The following is a 21337-nucleotide window of genomic DNA, read 5'->3' as shown; positions in this document are numbered from 1 at the left end:
TTCCAAGACAAGCAAAAATGAACAGTTCATTATCACTAAATTACTTTTTCAGGAAATATTGATGGGTTTTATTTAAATTGGGGGGGGGATTATAACCAGAAACAAAAAATATATCTAGTAAAGGCACTGGATTAGCTACTTAAAAAGATAGCGTGACTGTTAAAAGACAAAAGCATCAAAATTGACAAAAAGCTGTACTTGAAAAATAACTAAATAAAATAAAAAAATAAAATTTCCTTTGGCACTAAAAAAAATAAAATAAAATTACAATTAGTAGTTAGCAGATACACAAACTAAAAATATTTAAAATATGACATGGAAACAAAGTGTGAAGAGGGTTTTAAGAATGTAGTGTTTTAAGAATGTGTTAAACTTAAATGTCTATCATCTTAAAATTTTATAATGGCATTAACAACATTTTAATAATTACTTTAAATGTTAATGGTCTAAATGCACCAATGAAAATACATAGGGTGGCTGCATGGATAGCAAAACAAGACACACCTATATGCTTTCCACAAGAGACTAACTTCAAATCAAAAGACATAAAGATTAAAAGTGAAGGGATGTAAAAAGATACTCATGTAAATTGAAATAAAAAGAAAGATGGGGTGGCAATATTCATATCAGACAAAATAAACTTTAAAACAAAGACTGTAAAAAGAGACAAAGAAGGCATTACTAAATGACAGAGGAGTCAATCATAAATAGTGACATACCCAACATGGAATCACCTGAATGTATTAAGCAAATATTAAGAGACATAAAGAGATAAATTGAGACTTGTACAATAGTAGGGGATTTTAATACCCCTGTACATCAGTGGATAAATAATCCACTGATTATTTATCATTAAGGAAATCTGATTATTAGAAAATCAGTAAGAAAATATTAACCTTAAATTACACATTAGACTAGATCATCTGAATAGATAAAATAGAACATTCATCTAAAACCTATAGAATATACTTTGTTTTCAAGTGCACATAGAACATTCTTCAGGATAGATGACATGTTATTGAGACCCACAAAGCAGGTCTCAATAAATTCAAGAAAATGAAATCATATCAAATATATTTTCTGACAACAGTATAAAATTAGAAGTAAATTACAAGAAAAATGGAGAAAACACAAGCATGTGTAGAGAAAACAACATGCCATGCAACAACCAAAGGGTCAACAGAGAAACAAAAAAAGGAAATAAAAAATATCTTGAGAGATGTGAAAATGGAAATATAACTCTCAAAAATCTAAGAAATGCAGCAAAAGCAGTTCTAAGTGGAAAGTTCATAGCAAAAGGCCTATTTAAAAACACAAAAAGCTGAAATAAACCATGTAACTTTACACCTAAAGACACTAGAAAAAGAACAACAAACAAAGCCCAAATTTAGTAAAAAATGGAAAAAATAAAGATCAAGGTGGACATAAATGAAATAGTGACTAAAAGATCAGAAAAGATCAATGGAACTAAGAGCTGGTTCTTTGAAAAGATAAATAAAATTGATAACCATTTAGCCAGACTCATAAAAAATAGGAGCAAAATAAATAAAATCAGAAATGAAAGAGGGCAAGTTGCAACCAATACCACTGAAATACAAGTGATCATAAAAGAATATTAAGAATAATTATATGCCAACAAATGGACAACATAGAAGAATAGATAAATTTCTAGAAACAACAAACTTCCAAGATTAAATCAGAAAGAAATAGAAAATCTAAAGACTAATTATTAATAACAAAATTGAATCAATAATCAAAAAAGTGCCAACACACAAAAGTTTAGGACCAGACAGCTTCATGGGTGAATTCTACAAAGCATTTAAGAAGACTTAATATCTATCCTCCTCAAACTATTTCAAAAATTTCCACAGAAAGGAAGGCTCTCAAACTCATTTTACAAAGCTGGTATACTTCATTATAGCCTCAATATGACAGATCCATAGCTAACGATACACTCAATGGTGAAAAGCTGAAAGCTTTTTCTCTGAGATGGGGAATGAGAAAGAATGCCATTCTCACCACTTTTATTCAACATAGTATTGAGTGTCCTGACCAGAGCAATCAGACAAGAAAAAGAAATAAAGGCATTCAAATAGGAAAGAAAGTAAAACTCAATTTGCAGATGACATGATACTGTATTTAGAAACCCTAAAGGCTCCACCAAGATTATTATAATTAATAAATGAATTTAGGAAAGTTACAGAACACACAGAATTAATTAATTAATACACACAAATCTGTTGCTAACAAACTATCAGAAAGAAAAATTTAAAAACCAATCCCATTTATAACTGCATAAAAAGAAATAAAATACTCAGGAATAAATGTAACCAAAGAGGTAAAAAACTGTACTCTGAATACTGAAGACATTGATGAAAGAAATTGAAGATGACACAAATAAAGGGAAAGATATAGATATACCATGCTCATATATTGAAATAATTAATATTATTAAGATTTCAATAATATTATTAAGGTTAATAATAATTAAGATTATTATTAGCTTTAATCTTTTGTGCTATTAGTTTTCCTCAAATAGTTATTGGTAACACTTACTATGTATCAGGTACTATTTGTAAGCACTTACATATATAATCATTTAATATTTAATATTTAAAATACTTCTCTAAGGCAGGTTATACTATTTGTTCCATTATACAGATGAGGAAACAGAGACAAAGTGTTCGGTTACTCACCCACACTCACAAAGTTAAGTTAGTGAGATCCAAATTCAGATAATCTGCCCCTAGAATGTTATGGTATAGTACTTTTCAGATGTGTAGTGAATTTTGGATAATTTTCATGATTCAACAATTAAGCATTAAATTGGTTAATTTAGGTAGTTGACAGAGGTTATCTCTGCTTTGTGTAGACAGGACAAACCCCAGTGATAATTTCTGTGTTGCTTTCCTCTCCTCACACCTTTTTCTTCCCCATTCTCAGTGCGGCTTTGTCACACTCCCTGGGGAAACAGAAGCCATCAGATGGGCGACTGCACGTTTCCATGCAGTGCCTCAAGGCTTCTCTCCCTCCCCTCTCTCTAAAATCAGTGAAAACGTCCTCGAGTAAGGATTAAAAAACAAACACTAAATTCCTTAAAAAGTTATAAGTTTATGGCTTCTTTTATGGTGACTATTAAATATTTAAACATAAATTTAATAAACCTATTTGTAATTACTATCTGAGGGTAATTTATTCTATAAATTTTGCATACCGAAACACTATTTTATGGCCTAAGTTATAATGAATACATTTCTATAGTTTTAAACTGACAAGATAAATTTAGGTGTTTATATTAAAACAACATATTTCTATGCACTGAACTAATATGATGGGTTTGACTCTGTAAAAGGCTCTGAAAATAAGTACTTTATACTTGTCTGTGTATGGTGAGAATTTTGGAGACTTTTTTTGTTTGTGTTTTGGAGGGATAACCTGTTTTGAAGGACAATACCAGCCTTCTTGTCCTTTACATAAAATAAGAAAAATTGTAATTAATATTGTATAATCAGTAGAATAAGCCCGATCTGGGCAGGCATCTATAATACACTGTATCCTTATTTCCCGGTATAGAGCAGACACTCAAGAAATATTTTTGATGGGCTTTGCCTCCCCCTCCCCATGCCCAGGTTGGTGTCAGTGCCAGCCTGAGGGAGGCTCTTAGTTCTCAAGAGATTGCATTGGTGACTGTGGCTTTGATCATTAGCAAGCATAGTCCTGCCTTGAATCAAAAGCACAGAAGGCCGGCCCCAGGCCCTTGCCAGGGAAGTAGGCCTTTGAAATATGTGCTCCTCACCTGTTATTGAAAGCTCTTGACAGAAATATTGAAGGAGTGTTTAAAGGACCCATGCTCAATGCATTCCTTACCATGCCCCTTTCATGGATTAAAAGCTCTGAAGTCTCTCCCTAGAAAAATATACTCAGAGATATACACTTAAAATGGTTTATATAATTTCAGAGGCCCGAGTTCTCTCCAAAGCACATATTGACCCTGGAGAATCGAGCCCATGACTATACATAGGCTTTCATTTTTGACAATTCCAATCAACTGTCAGTGATGGCCAAGAGTGTGGTTTTGAAATAAATCTGAGCCCAGTTTGGTCTTAGCCAAAAAGAGCTCTCTGACCTACTTGCACACACTGTGTATGGGAGAGGAAAGTGCTGGGCCAGGTAATGGGCTAAGTTTTTGCATTCTTATTCTGGCAATGAAGATAGACTAGAGCAAGCTGTGTATGTTGACAACATGCTTTCTCATTTCTCTGGCACATTAGTTCCATTGAGTTGGACCGTACCTTGTATTAAGGAAAAAAATTTTAAAGTTTCCTGTGAGACCTATCTTCACTTTTATTGTCAGAATGTCATAAAAATATTGGCCACCACATATCATATAAGATGTGTTTGTCAAACCAAGGTATCAGGAAAATCTTCACTTCACTGGAGAATGCTATGCTTTCAGGACAAAACATAAATGATATAATACACAGTTTTCTCTTTTGCTGTGGCTTTTAGGAGTACCAATCGTTGTCAGTAATATTAGTAATTAATTATACAGGGCCCTACAATGATACTAATTTTATTTATGTCTTTATTTTTCTATCAATCTATTGCTCCATCAATGTAACTATCCACAATAGGTCACTCTAAATTCTTTGTGGAATAAAGCCGGATATATTAAAACAAATAAAATTGTATACATGTCAATATTTTAATCTTCCATTAAAAATAAAAATATCTCCCTACCTTTGGCTTTAAAAAATTCATTAATTTTAGCACTGAGATTGGAGAGTAATAAATACAAACTATTAACAGAATTATGTAAAGTTACTGGTATACAATTGTAGTCTTCCTCTCTCATGTCTCTCCAGTATGACTAAACAACTTTTTATCCTATAGACAGATATTTAGTCTTTAATTTTATAGATGCTTAATAAAGACACAATGTAAGGTTTTAAAAATGTAAAAGCAATATAACTTACAATGGTTTTCAGAGTTTGTTTACTTTTCATAGAAACTAATCATTCATTAAAATAAGTTCTCCACAGCAAGTTTCACAGGTGCACAGAGAAGACTGCCAATGGTCTGGATCACCGTGTATTCAAGCTTTGCTTCAGAGCATAGACTGATATTTAAGTGTGGTTTTACCCCCAGCTCAGAGATATGTGAGAGGTAAGTGGCTGGAGGAGCAAGACACACAGAAAATCTTGTGTATGTTTTCTGTGGAAGAATCTAAGATGAGAATATGAGAAAACAGAGCCAGGCTTTAGATTTCAAGGTGAACTGTGAGGAGCCTGTGTGGCTGTCATCATGAGAGAAGCTTCAAATATTACACCAATTTTTGCAATACTTTTCTTATGAATTTTATATGCCCACGAGGCCCTGCTGTTCAAATTCATTTTAAAGCACACTGGTTTCAAAATGTGAAAAAAAGTTCAGTGAATTAGGGAATTTTTTTCCTCCAGTTCTGATTATAATGATAAGTTCAGTAGACTTGAGTGTAATGTTTCCACCTCTGGAATCAGCACAGGAGGGAGAAGGCAGGGGGTCCTGGGTTCAGTCCTGGCTCAATGGCTTACTATTATCTGTGTGATCTCCAGAAAGTCTTCCAGCCAATCTCAAAGCCTCACATTTCTCATACATAAAATAGGAATAAAATAGTATTCAACCCTCAGATTCACTGAGCACATTAAGTGCCATACCTTATGTAGAGTATGGAGAGTATACTAAATGCTCAATTAATATTCATTCTCTCCCTTCACGTTCCCTGCTCCTCACACTCCATCAATATTCAGAGAAGATGAAGAAAAAAGAGGGTGAGAACTTTAGTCTTATTCACATGAAAAGTCACATTATGGTCGTCAAAATAAAAGTAATCATATAATCCAAGCAAATAGGTAAGCCACGTGGTCTAATAATAAAACAGAATAATTAAAAGAGGTCCCTTATGTACAGAAAATCCAGGAATGTTATATATATTATATCATCCTAGACCTTCCTCCTCTTTCCCATATAATTATAGTGCACTTTTCTAGCTCCTCCTTCTTTTTCCCATGGGTAGGAAAGAGAGTGGACAAAGGTAGGACCTTAAGGCAGGAATTATGCCTGCTTTGTTTACTGAAGTACCCCAAGTGTGTAGGCCAGGATCCTCATATGTATTAGGTACATAATAAATATTTGATAAATGGAATTGAATCATAAGAGAGAGAATGGGAAATTCTGGGACTTGATAATCTGTTTTTCCTAGAGTTCAGGGATGAAACTAATTATTAAAATTATTTCTAACCAACAGTCTTCAACTAGAAAAAGTCTCTAATTTTTCACCACAGTAATGGTGCTTGACCTTATTCATTTTCTTCAAGTACATACAAAAGACATCAGTAAAATGTTTCTGGAACCCCACTGTAACCACAGGTCACAAATTAGGCAAAGAATGGCTGTCCTGAGCAGACTGAAATTCCACTTTTGGAAAGTTCCTGTTGGGCCACTTCATTTCTATGAAAGACCTACATTACCACATGTTTTCATGGTAATGAAGTCCAAAACAAATCCAAAGAGGATTTTCACTTTTTGGGAAAAGTGATAAGCAAAAATAGCAATTAGCATTTGTTCTGTGGTGAGATGCAGGGAGAGCTCTGCCAAGCTCCTTCCCCGGGATCTATGCTCAGCCTCTCACAGCATCAAGCCCCTCGGCTTCAAACTCTGTCCATGAGCATCTCTTCTTTGTCTTGAAGATAATGCTGAAGAGGGTTTGGCATCTCATGACAAAGAACTGACAGATGAAGAACTGCTGAAATTATAAGAGGAAGGAATAGAAATCAATATCAAACACAGCACATGGCCCAAACGGGAAGTTGGCCAGGACTGAATGTGAAGCACTTGTGTGAGATTTTCCACTGTGATCGGGAGTTCTCTGAGGAAGCATGGCTTTCATTTGGAAAGGGCATCTAGGTTTAGGGCAGCTTTGCAGAATGTTTTGAGTCCCTACAAAGAACTGTATAACAGGAAAGTGTGTGATGTTAGGCAGTCAAGCATACGGTTATATTTCAAACCTTCCACATCAGCTACGGCAGATGACAAACCTCAGCTTTTGACATCAAGGCAGGTGGATGTAGAAGGTGTACACATTAGTGACCTGCCCGCCCTGATGAATTCAGAGGACAATGAGATGTCAATAGGTAACTCTCTCCTCTGTTCCTACACCCTGGTCTCCTGTGCCTCTTGCCACCCCAACTTCTGCTGACTCAGCCTAGCACACCATCATTACCACCTCTCTGCTTTCCAGTGTGCTCACTGTCTTCCCAATTCTGGTGATCAAAACGATAATTAAAGCTATATTGTACCCCACACCCCCAAACCCATAATTTATTTGTAAAAATTGTGTATTTATGATCATATATTTAAACTTCAGTCACCTTCAAAGTATGGTCCATTTGATGCAATACACCTATCAAGACATTTTTTTCTACTGCTCAAAACAGTATTTGACCTCTCAATTTTGATGCCTTTTAGTGCTTCTGCCATTTTTTTGTTTCACCTCTTCTACATCGGCAAAATGTTTTCCTTCGAGGATTTTTTTTTTTAATTGGGGAAAAGAAAAAAGTCACTCAGGGAGAGACTAGGTGAATAGGGAGGGTGGGGCATGAGGGTCATGGCAGCTTTTTGGTAAAAAACTGCTGAACATGCAGCGTGGTGTGGGCAACTGCACTCATAAATCACCCATCGTAAACCAGCCAAATATGTTGAGTCTTAAAAAAATTTTCTGAAGCTAAGTGCAGCCTCTCACAACAACACCACCTGATACACTGATACAGATGGGTTCCTAGAACACTCATCTAGGGAACCCACCCACCAGAAGGTAATTCTGTTTTTTTTAAGTCTCCCCTTGTATTATTACTACTTTATACAAGCTATGTGTTTATTATATCATTTCTGCTCTAACTATATGTTAGGGCTATCTTAAGATTTCTGTGTTATTGGTATGGTTTGGTAGGTTTTTTGGGTCTGGGAACACTGAAAACATTCTCCATGTAAATTAATGGTAATTGCTTTTTGTCTTTATGCCACTTTTGCCACAAAGGTTTTGTAGGAATACCATGCTTTTAGATAGATATCTGGGAAAACCTGCATAAGGGACAAAAACTGAGGCATGGGACAAAGTAATGCATCTACATTATAAACACAGACACTCAGGTGAAACAGTTTGCTCGTTCTCAATGTTTGCTGTTCTGGTTGGTAAAACAATCTGCAATTAAACATACTCGAAGCATAATGTGCTATGTGAGAAAGTTGGGTCAATAGAGGATCAACTGAAAATATTCTGCTGGACCAGTTAATGATTCAGTTTACTTTTCTAAAGGAACTAGCAGTACCATGAATTTTAGCGCTCTCTTGAAACAAAATCTGGGCGTTGAGAGTAATTCACATGTGATAAGTTAGATTACAAAGTTTTGAGGAAAAATACCACAGTTTTTTTTTGATGACCAGCATCTGACAAGCAATGGATATTTTGGTGACCCAAAATACAGTGCTGCACTGGATGCTAACAGAGATGATGGAAACAATAGAGGGAACTGTGAACAATGGCTCCGACAGGTGATAACTTATTGTATCTTAGGTTGGGCTCCCTGGAGATAGTCTCTCAGATGGAGATATGAGCAGAAGATTCAGTGGTGGAGTACTGGGAAAAACCACAACTAAAGTACTAAGGAAAGGAGGATTGAGTGGAAGAAAATGTTGAACTCTGGAGTTGGAATGGCTCCCCCAGAATTGTCCCAAATTAAGGCTAGGGAGCTGGGCTAGTCATTGGATCTAAGCTGCCCTGGGGATGAAGCATAATCTTGAGTGAGGCAGCTCTCTTCCACCAAAGACAGTTAACTGCCCAGCAGTGACACAGCTGAGAGCCATCGCTGCCAAGGCTCCCAGCAGTGGTTAGAATAAACATTGTACCCTGGTCCTAATACCCTGGTCAGTAAGAACATCCACAAAACTGCAAGGTTTAAATAAAAATATTATGAAGAGTAATTGACATAATTAGCATATAAAGAACACTTGATCAATATTTGTTGAATGAATAAATTGAATAAGTGGTTATTATGAGGGAAGAATGATAGCAATGAATTTAAAAGAAGAAAATACAAAATTAAAATAAACCACTCAGAAATAAGACAAACTTCCAGTGCAGATAATATATTGTAACACTGTCATTTAGTTTAATCATTAAGTTATTCATATTCTGAATTTATGAAGCCTTGAGGGGAAAGTTCCAAAAGATGCTCTAATCTAAAAACAAAGGTTCAATAAGTGAGGGCATTGCCCACCTCCCTTTGAAATAGTGTTTATTTTACTGTGAAAGAGTTTGATAGATAGTAAATTTCACATCTTTTAAAAAGAAATAATTAGTGTTGTGTGAAGCAGTGGAGGGAAGTGAAAAGCATCATTGACTGAATCTTTCCAAAATTAACTCCTCCCTCAACAAAATGTAATCATCATCTAAAGTTCTTCATGAAGGTCATTTCTGAGTGCAACCTATTCTGCTAAATCTAATGATCCAGCACCTCTTCCTCTGAGCATTTGGTCCTGCTCACCCTTGCAGCCGGCAATTTAATCACACAGACATTTTCCCAAAATTATGTGTTCCCATGTTACATGATGCCCCTTACTTTAGTTAACATCCACATAAAAAAGTTATATAAATTATATGTTTGCAATAAACCAGCAATAAATGAAGTTACTACTTGGCTAAACCCTGCTCTTAGTCTAGCTTCAGGCCAAAGGAAGAAAATAATCTGGATTTTTATTCCGACAGATTTGGCCCATTATATAAATCAGGGTACAAACAACAGCATTGGCTCTAGTTGCAGTGAATATCACAAGTCTGAATCTTATGGTCAGAATTGAGTCCAATGTGTAAGGGTATTACTACTTGTGTAATGGAAAAACCTCTCTCATATTTTCAGATTTGACCCAAGGCTTAGCTACAAAAGTATTTGTTTTTAAAATCAGAATTCATTCATTCTACAAGCTTGAGTACCTGTTATGTGTCTGGTCCTGTGCTGCAGACCATCAAATGAATTAGATACAGTGCCCACCCTCAACTGCTGTGACTGCAACATGTTTTTACTTTCTTTACTCCCTTCAAGGGCAAACGATCAACCCTCTAACTACTGATAATTCATAGTGTGTGAATCAAGCCCAACCTCCCAAAGGCTCTCTAATGGGGTTGGTGTTTTTATGGTTGTTTTATCAACTGTTCTTAGTTTTGTTTTTCTTCACTTCTAAACTTTAGATTTTTTTGAAAAAAAAATGGACCTCATACTGTTCTTCTTTTTCTTTTTCTTTTATTATTATTTAAAAATTTTAATTGTTCAATTACAGTTTTCTGTCTTTTACTCCCATCCCACTGCACCCATCCAGCTCTCCCCCCTCTCTCCCATTGCCACCCCCCTAATTTTTGTCCATGTGTCTTTTATACTTGTTCCTGTAAACCCTTCCCATTTTCCTCTGAAATTCCCTCCCCTCTCCCCTCTGGACACTTTCAGCCTGTTCTCTACTTCAGTGTCTTTGGTTATATTTTGCTTGTTTGATTGTTTTGTTGTTTAGCTTTCTGTTAAAGGTGGGATCATGTAGTATTTGTCTTTTACCACCTAGCTTACTTTGCTTAGTATAATGCTCTCCAGTTCCATCCACGCTGTCACAAAGGTTAGGAGCTCTTTCTTTCTTTCTGCTGCGTAGAATTCCATTGTGTAAATGTACCATAGTTTTTTGATCTGTTCATTTACTGATGGGCACCTAGGTTGCTTCCAGTGCTTGGCTATTGTAAATTGTGCTGGTATGAACATTGGGGTGCATAGGTTCTTTTGGATTGGTGTTTCAGGATTCTTAGGGTATAATCCTAGCAGAGGAATTGCTGGGTCAAAAGGCAGATCCATTTTTAGTTTTCTGAGAAAAATTCTATACTGTTTTCTGTAGTGGTTGTTCCAGTGTGCAGTCCCACCAACAGTGAACTAGGGTTCCTTTTTACCTTTTTCAAGATAGCTATGGCTCTTTAAGGTCTTTTGTGGTTCCATATACATTTTTGGTATATTTGTTCCAGTTATGTTGATACACCATAGGTAGGAATTTTAAAAGAAATTGCAATTTTGTTGAGATATGCCATTGGTAGAAATTTTAATAGGAATTACATTGAATCTATAGATTGCATCGGGTAGTATGGACATTTCAATGCTGTTAATTCTTCTTAGCCATAAACATGGCATATGCTTCCACTTATATATATCTTCTTGAATTTCTTTCTTCAGTGTTTTATACTTTTCTGAGTACAGGTCTTTTAAATCCTTGGTTAAATTTATTCCAAAGTATTTTCTGATGCAATTGTAAATGGGATTATTTTCTTAGTTTCACTTTCTGGTAGTTCATTATTGGTGTATATAAATGCAACTGATTTCTGAATATTTATTTTGTAGTTTTTTAGTAGAATATTATTAGTAGTTTTTTAGTAGAATTTTTAGGTTTCTCTATACACAGTATCATGTCACCTGCAAGCAGTGACAGTTTTACTTCACCCTTTCTAATTTGGATTTCTTTTATTTCTTCTTGTTTGATTGCTGTGGCTTGGATTCCCTGTACTATGGTGAATAAGAGTGGCAAAAGCAGATATCCCTGTCTTGTTCTTGATCATAAGGGAAACACTTTCAGGTTCTGCTCATTGAGTATAATGTTTACTGTGGGTTTGTCATATTGCTTGTATTATGTTGGGGTATATTCTCTCTATACTCACTTTACTGAAAGTTTTTGTCATAAATAGTGCTGGATTCCATCAACTCCTTTATCTGTATTTATCGATATGATTGTGCAATTTTATCCTTCATTTTGTTTATGTGGTATATCACTTTTATTGATTTGTGAATATTGTAACAACCTGGAATAAATCCCACTTGTCCATGTTCTTTGATCTTTTCAATATATTGCTGGATCCAGTTTGCTAATATTTTGTTGAGGATTTTTAGCATCTATGTTCATCAGCAATATTGTCCTGTAATTTTCTTTCTTTATAGTGTCTTTATCTGGTTTTAATATCTGATTAGGATAATGCTGGCCATGTAAAATGAGGTTGGAATTCTTCCTTCCTCTTGAATTTTTGGAATAGTTTGAGAAGGATAGAGGTGAGTTCTTCTATGAATCTTTGGTAAAATTCACCTATGTGAAGTGACATTTTTAAAATTATTGCTTCAATTTAATTAGTTGTAATTATTCAGATTCTCTGATTTTTCCTGATTCAGTTTTGGAAGATTGTATGTTTCTAGAAATTTATCCAATTATTTATATAGTCCAATTTATTGGCATGTAATTGTTGGTAGTATTTTCTTGCAATACATTCTTTTTTGGTGTCCTTTGTTACTTCTCTTTAATCTCTGATTTTATTTATTTGGGTCCCCCCCCCTTTCTTGATTATTCTGGCTAAAGGTTTGTCAGTCTTGCTTATCTTTTCAAAGAACCAGTTCTTTGTTTCATTAATTTTTTTTATTGGCTTTTTTTAAATATTCTATTTTGTTTATTTCTGCTGTGACCTTTATTATCTCCTTCCTTCTATTCATTTTGGTATTTCTTTGTTGTTCTCTTTCAAGTTCCTTTAAATATAAAGTTAGATTGTTTAATTTAAGATTTTTCTTGTTTCTTATGATAGGCCTGTAATGCTATGAATTTCCTTCTTAGGACTGCTTTTGCTGTGTCCCATAGATTTTGGGTTGTTTCAAGGTATCTTATCATTAATTCCTTGATCTCATTGTTAACTATTCATTGATTAGTAACATGTTATTTAGTCTCCATGTCTTTGTGTGTTTTTCAGTTTTTTTCTTTTGATTGACTTCTAGTTTCATACCATTGTGGTCAGAGAAGATGCTTGATATAATTTCAATCCTCTTAAATTTACTGAGAATTGTTTGATGTCCTAACATGTAGTCTAGCCTAGAAAATGTTCCATATGTACTGGAAAAGAATGTATGTTCTGCTGCTTTGGGGTAAAATGCTCTGAGTAACTCAATTAAATCCATCTGATTTAGTGTGTCAGCAGCCATGTAAAAATATGCATATGAATAAACTTAAACATGACACAAGTGTAATAGGCAAAGTAATTTTCTCAGCTTTGATACTTTGTGTTATAATTAGTAAAATAATAAGAGAAATATATTGATTATGGAGTATAAGTGATAGCAGTTTAAATTAACGAAGGAAAAGTTGCTTTATATGGAAGGCAGTTACTGATATTTTCAGATTAATTTCTATATAACTTTAAAAAGATTTTTATTTATTTATTTTTTGAGAGAGGGGAAGGGAAGGAGGAAGAGGGGGGAGAGAAACACTTATGTGAGAGAGAAACACTGATGTGAAAGAGAAACATCAATTGTTTGCCTCCTGCACATACTCCTACCAGGGATGACCAAGGACCAAACCCACAGCCTAGGCATGTTCCCTGACTGGCAATTGAAACAGTGACCTTTCACTTTGCAGTACAATGCCCAACCAACTGAACCACACAGGTCAGGGTCAGACTAACTTTTAAAAGGCATTTCCCAAACTGTGTCTTCATTATTTTCTAGATAATAACATGTATATCACCCTCACACAAAAGGGATATGAGGTTAATAAGATTTTATCCCTACTGGAGTTTTATGATACAACTATTAAATGCTCTGAAATTTTCTGTAGTAAAATAAATGATTCAATCACACTTTATTTTTCTGTCATATCACTTGACCAAGTGCAATTTTTTCCTAGTCTACTACCTACAGATATCCCAAGGAAGATCACTGTTTTGCAGAGCACAGGTAGGGAATAGTACATTAAGCACATAATTACCTTGGTTTTTCTCAAATGAAGTTTCAAACATAAGTGAAAATAGAGAAATCAAGCAAAAAAGCAAAAAGAAATTGAGCGTTTGGATCTAGGTTGTTTAGCTGTAAGACTAGAGGAAGACTGGTCTTACAGCTAATTGGTGGAGTTAAAATATAAAGATAAAACTTCCCTCTAAAAAGAGAAGCAGCCAAATACAAATCTGAATAGAGACTTATTGTAGCAGGGCAGAGTCAGTTCCAAAGGCAGATAATCATGTCACGCTGTTGGGGAATGAACTACTTGGAAGCCAAAGCCTTAGCATTTACAGAACAAAGTTTGGAGATACTAGGAAGGTTCCAGAACCCATGTACTCCCATCATACTCTGTACTGATCACTAATAGAGTTATTAATTTAGTTAAAGATTGTTCTCAATATTGTTCCCCTCCTACAATGTCTCCCTTTTTCTCTCCACCCTCTCCTTCTCTTTCCCTCCCTCCCTCCCTTCCTTTCCCAGTAAGTTTCTTGATGATAGTGACCATTATGGTCACCTTTGTATCCACAGTGGCTGAGATTTCATTGGTGTTGAATAAATTCACAATGAATTAACAACAGAAAGAGAGAATGAATAAAAGAATGAATGTTGTTCTCTACAAAGTTCTTTCCAAGTGTAGCTTGTAAATAATGTAGTCCTTAACCAACTGTCTTTATTTATATTAGGTTAGAAAGTACTGGAATAGTAGCTCTCAACATTCCCCTAATTTCTGCTCTGTTCATTAGTTTAAAGTGCATATTTATTTCTAACAAATGACACTGTAAAATATTCAGACATTTCAGATAAAGCTAAGTCATCTCCTGACTATAAACTATCATGCTAGAAATCATGTAGTCAGTTTGATATACAAGATCATTGTCTTTGGGGGTCTTTCTATTTTAAGAAATATGGATTAACTTTTTTGGTGGCTTTTGAGGATTCTATAAAATGATTATAGTATAAGCAATTTAATTCCCTCTACTGATAACATTTAGGGTGTTACCATGGTTTACTATTATGGGAAATGCAGCAGTGAACATCCTTGTATCCTATATTAGATACTGAGAAACAAATTTTTCATCATAATTTAAAAATTGAAATACTGTGAAATTGTTTTCCAAAAAGTGGCTCATCAAATTTACATTTGTATCAGCAATATAGAACTTCTATACTTGTACCCAAATATTTTTATTATCAATTTTTTCATAATAATTTGGATTAAAAAATTGAATCTTTTTTCATTTTGTACTTCTCATATTACTATGGAAGTTTAGCAAGTTTTAATATAGTCATTGTTACTGTATTAATTTTAACTAATATATTTTAAATTGTATTAAAAATATAAAAACCATGTTATTACTATAAATTACTTATCCTTGTTGCAAATCATGGTTAAGCAGAACTGCATTTAAAAATTGTTCACAAATATATAGTTATGTGGGTACTAAAATGATCTCTAGCATCCCAGGTTTTATAATTTTCCTCATTAGGAGGTTGCTCAATACCTTTTCAGCAAAGTTACCTTTCTGTATAGACAGTTCTTACTTCAGGAAAACATCACATCCACTTTGTAAGTGGACCTTCCCACACTGATACTATCTTCTCTGGAGAGACACTACATTTACACTTCAGTCACCTTTGTGCCTAGCACAGTGTTAGGAACATTAAGGATGTATTACAATTGTAATAATTTCAGTTATCCAGTATTTTCACCCACACTAAACTCTAATTCCACTATCATTTGGAAAAAAATGACAGTCTTCTTGTGTTGCCAAGTAGCATTATCATGATCATAAACAGAAGGTTACTAGGTTGAAATGATAAAAATTATTGACTTAGCTGATGATTATGGCACAAAAAAATCTCTTTTCTATAAGTAAAACTGTTTATAAAAGTGGTACAGACAGTGGCTGAGTAAAAGAATAAATGCAGATGAAGAGGTATTAGTTAAGATGTTGTAAGTACATACACACCCACACCCTTACCAGGAACGGTAATCAGATAATGTAATGAATAGTTTTTGACTTAATTTGGGGGGAACAAGAATTGTTAAGGCAAGGAAGTTATTACAAAGGGAGAAACTCATTATTATTTTCAAACCATATTTGTCATAAACAAACCTGCTTTTTTAAAAAATGACTTTTATTTCAACAAAAGATCATTGACAAGGAGAACGTAGATTCCCATGTACTGGCAACTTAATATTTAAACTCTGAAGTAGTTTGTTTTCCTGTTTCTGTTCTATCAAAGTAACTTCAGTTAAATAAGTATGAAAAAAGTCCTACATATTGTTCATTCTTTCTCTGATTTGATAAAAATAAATTAGATTGTCTCAGAATCAGAAAAATTTGTTTTAAGTATTTGAGGTATTTTTAGAGAATTATATTTTACTTGAGCTCAACAAATAATATAATTTGAAAATTTTCCAGCCTCTTTCACTTAGAAACAATCTCTCTGGAATCTCACAGTTGCGTGTGAAGAAGAGCGAACTGAGAATCAGGGGACTGCTTTCAGGTCTGGACACTTACACTAAACAACCATGTGACACATGTGACAACAGGCACTACTCGTGATTACTTGAACTTTTGTGTTTTATTGACTAAAACAAGGTAGTCATTTGGATTGAGGGATGCCAACTCAATTTCCTTGGTATGTCTTTGAACATTAAAAAATTTAGAGATTTCCCATGAGGACAAGTATTTCAAATGTTTCTTGAAAGCCTGTGTGGCCTGGCAACACGAGTCCACTGTTCCCACATTCTAATGACCTAAGCTGGGCACAGCTGCCCTCCTGGCAGGCACAAAACTTCCAGTTTTCCTACCCTCATTTGGCCTGATCCATTTGCATATTCTTATGCACTGTGGACCCTACACTTATATGAATGTTTAGGGCTGGATGAATGTCTATAGAGCCTTTATGTTCTAAAATGCAAAAGGGTGAGGTCCTGAAGGACTTACTATTGAGATAATAAGGAAAGACTCATGACTAATATGTCCAGATTGACTCAATGTCTTCATATCTCCCTCTTGTCTCTCACACAACATCCAGGGATAGGATGGAGGACTTCTGCCTCCCACATCCTCAAATACCTCACATGTCTTTCTAAACTCCCATTTTGCACCTACCCAATCATTCTAACCTAACCATCTTTGCATACTCTTCTCTAGATTTTATTCTCTACCTTTTTGGTAGACTTGATATTTCAGTCCATGGGCTTGAGAAACTTATTTCTCTACAAGGATGCTTTACCAAGGGCAGGGAGTCTAGATTCTTATTGGTTCATACTGGCAGTTTCAGACCATTTCTGGCCATTGGTCTAAATGATTCCCCATTTAGCCATGCCTCCTAAAGACTCTAGCCTGTTACAATGTACCAGCTTGCTGTCACAGTGTTGTGATGAAGTAGCACACAGTTGCTATGGTGCAGAGAAAATTTGAAGCCTTTTTCTGGGATTCATTTTATAAAAATCTCCATTTCACATAAAAGACAAAGATGTCTGGAGAAATTAAATTAAATGACCTGCTTCATTTCAAAGAAGACTTTGAATATATATTAAAAAAATCTTAATAAGAGGCTAAAGGGAAACTTGAGCATTGAATGGGTAAGAATGAAAAAGGGATGACATAGACTGTGAACTAAAGAAATCTTTACCAGTTGGCAACTGCCTTTACACCCACTTGAAAAAAATTGCTATTTTTCATTAAGTATGAATAGGAATCTGTAAAACTCTGAACAGTTTTAAATTAGTACACATAAGGAAAAGTTACCTGATGAAGCTTTAGCAGCATAAATTATCAGACGGAAATAGCCTTAATATATTTGAAATGAAAGCCATGAAAAGGAACCCTACACATCTTCATTTGAGCCCCATTCAAAAAATTTTCAGTGTGATCACAAAAATATGTACTTGAATAACATAAAAGTATTATTTTTTAGTATCTAGCCACATGGCCATTTAATTTTTTCAGGCATTTTTTATTGAAATTTTATATGCTATAATTGTATCTTCAAAATGCACTGTTCTTTTTTATTTTTTAAATATATTTTATTGATTCTACCATTACAGTTGTCCCATTTCCCTCACTTCATTCCCCTCCACCCTTCACACTCCATCCCCCCACACCCACCCTTTAGTTCATGTCCATGTGTTGTAAGTTCTTTAGCTTCTACATTTCCCATACTATTCTTGCCCCCCATCTATTTTCTACCTATCGTCTATGCTACTTATTCTCTGTACCTTCTCCCCCCTTCTCCTTCTTCTCCTCCCCTGTTGCTAACCCTCCATGTGATCTTCATTTCTGTGGCTCTGCTCCTGATCTAGCTGTCCTCTTAATTTGCTTTTGTTTTAGGTGTGGTTGTTAATAACTGTGAGTTTGCTGTCCTTTCACTGTTCCTATTTTTTATCTTATTTTTCTTACATAAGTCCTTTTAACATTTCATGTAATAAGGGCTTGGTGATGATGAACTCCTTGAATTTGATCTTATCTGAGAAGCACTTTAACTGCCCTTCCATTCTAAATGAAAGCTTTGCTGGATAGAGCAATCTTGGTTGTAGGTCTTTGGATTTTGTGACTTGGGATACTTTTTTCCACCCCCTTCTTGCCTGTAAGGTCTCTTTTCAGAAATCAGATGACAGTTTGATGGGAACTCCTTTGTAGGTGACTGTCCCCTTATCTCTTGCTGATCTTGGCTAATGTAATTATGATGTGCCTGGGTGTGTTTCTCCTTGGGTCCACCTTCTTTGAGACTCTCTGAGCTTCCTGGATTTCCTGTAGTCTATTTTCTTTGCCAGATTGGGGAAGTTCTCCTTTATTATTTGTTCAAGTAAGTTTTCCACTTGTTGCTCTTCCTCTTCTCCTTCTGGTACTCCTCTAATTCAGATGTTGGAACGTTTAAAGATGTCCTGGAGGTTCCTAAGCCCCTGCTCATTTTTTTTGAATTCTTGTTTCTTCATTCTTTTCTGTTTGGTTGTTTCTTTCTTCCTTTTGGTCTACTCCATTGGTCTGAGTCCCAGTTTTCTTCCCATCACTATTGGTTCCCTGTACATTTTTCTTTATTTTACTTAGTGTAGTCTTCATTTTTTCATCTAATTTGAGACCAAAATCAACCAGTTCTGTGAGCATCCTGATCACCAGTGTTTTCAACTGCGAGTCTGATAGGTTGGCTATCTCTTGGTGGCTTAAAAGTTTTGGCTCTGGAGCTTTGATTTTTTCTTCCATTTTTTCTTCCATAATTTTTGGTCTGGTTGCTCCTATTACATATGAGGGGGCAGAGCCTTAGGTGTTCACCAGGCAGGGCAACTCACTTTGCTGGGTTGTGATGCTGTATGTGCGGGTGGGGTCAGAGAGGGAGCGATGGTGCTTGTTCCACTGTATCTAGAATTTCAGTCCCCTCGGCCTCTTCCCGCAATCAAATTGGGCCCTTCTGGTGCTGGTTTCTAAGTGGGAGGGCTTGTGTATGTTGTAGGACCCCATGGGTCTCTCCCATGAACTCTCCTGTGAGACTGGGAGCCACTCCTGGCACCTCAACCCCCACAAGTTTTTTCAATCAGTGCTTTTAGGCTTTATTTCCTGTGGCTGGGGCCTTGGGTTGCATGGTTTTTCTCACTGCCCATTTTTTGCCTGGTTTATCTATACACAAATGTGTGTCCATGGTCAATCTCCTTGCGTGCTTTACTGGGTTTGCTCATTTCTTCCCTGAACCCGGTTCTGCTAACCACCTCCTCTTCCTGCTGGGACCCCTCTCTGCCAGCTGCCAACTCCACCCCTCTTACCAGTCTGGATGAATAGTTTGTTGTTGTCTGACTTCAGTACAGTTCAACTTTCTGTCTGTTCTGGTTGTGGTTTTGTTTCTAAATCTTTGTTGTCGTTAAATTTGGCTGTGTGAGGAGGTACGGTGTTTTTACTTACTCCTCCATCTTGGCAGGAAGTCCCCATTTAATATTTTCTATTCTCGGATTTCACATAACATTGGCCCTTAGAAAACAGTTTATCATTTAAAAAATCTTCACCTGAGGATATATTTATTGATTTTAGAGAGAGAGAGGAATGCAGGGAGAGAGAGACATTGATGTGAGGGAAACATGGATTGGTTGATTCTTGTTTGTACCCCGACTGGGGATCAAATCCACAATCCTTTGGTGCACGAGGTGATGCTCCAACCAATTAAGCATTTGGGTAGGATGAAAAAAGTTCTTACATGCAATTTTTATTAACAGTATTTTTACTCCACCATTATATCCAATTTATCTTTGCATTGTGCCTATCTCACTCACTTTGGGTGCTCTTTTTGAAATATTCCATATAACCAAATACCAACCCTTGATATTGTACCTACAGTTTCCAAAGTGTAATTGGGATGAGACTATTTCTGTTATCTGTACAATTTCTACTTAGCTGCCTTACTCCACTGGATTAAAATTTATTTTCTTTACAACTACAGAGGGAAGAATACCTATTAATTTACAAGCTATAAGGTATCCGAGTCAATGCTGAAGATATTGAAATATTATTGTGAAGAAATATAAGTCAAATGTTATGTTCTTCGGTGTTTCACATTCTGTGGCTATTGATGAAAAATAGAATTAAAATAATCTTCAGGAGTAGAAAGATATGAAAATGGATCATTCTCTCATTAGAAAATAATATTTTAGATGAGGGGAAATAATAAACCTTCACCTGACAAAGATCTGGGTCTTAGAAAAATTCTGGAAATAAATGTGCTAATTTGAGAACAAAAGGAAATTGCCATTTATACATTTAAAAAGCTTTCATGCTTCTAGGAAGCAACCTACTCATTGGACATTATATCAGTTGCTAATGGTTTCTGGCTGAGGATTTAATTTTTGTTGTCTTAATCAACAAGGGATCACCTCTTTCCAAATCAATCACCATTCACTGGCTAATGTGATTCTGAAATGCAGCACTCAGTTCCATTGTTTTGAAAATTCTTAAGTATATTATCAGCCTAATTTCAGTGACAACCGATATAATAATGACAATAGTTATACTCCTGTCCACTTCTTTGACAAACACTATCTGGAAAACCTAATAGTATCGTACATATGTCATTTGAGAAAAGGTTATATTTATTTTTCAGTTATGAAAAAAATAGGCCAGGTACCTTTGAAGTTAGCATTATTCTATGGCAGATTAGAAACCTTGATATGAGATAATGCAAGAAGGAACCCAGCTGGTCATCAATTTAAGCATCTTTTAAAAGTAGATGTGTTAAAACCCAAAGTAGGTGTGAGGAGAGCATAAAATTAGCCATAGGAAAGCAATGCATTTGGAAATGCAACTACTGGGAAGGACCCTGTCAAGCATTTAATTCAAATTCTCACTTTTGAAATGAGGAAACTGAGGCCTAACATGATTTATACAGAAAATTCTCTAGAGTGGCCCTTCCCCCGAATTTTATAGCTCTTTTAACTTGCCTAGAATATTCCTCATTTCCAAATCAGGATTTCTTTCTCAAGA

General features: G+C 35.3%; 1 protein-coding gene across 3 annotated transcripts in view; it reads right to left on the bottom strand.

The window, feature by feature from the left end:
• DLGAP1 (DLG associated protein 1) overlaps positions 1-21337 on the bottom strand; it is an 856099-nt gene that overhangs the window by 416102 nt on the left and 418660 nt on the right. The window lies entirely within an intron of this gene.

Source organism: Artibeus jamaicensis, unplaced genomic scaffold, assembly GCF_021234435.1.
Source record: "Artibeus jamaicensis isolate MK-2021 breed Jamaican fruit bat unplaced genomic scaffold, CSHL_Jam_final contig_354, whole genome shotgun sequence".
Taxonomy (NCBI): domain Eukaryota; kingdom Metazoa; phylum Chordata; class Mammalia; order Chiroptera; family Phyllostomidae; genus Artibeus; species Artibeus jamaicensis.
This window is presented reverse-complemented; position numbering and strand designations above follow the sequence as displayed.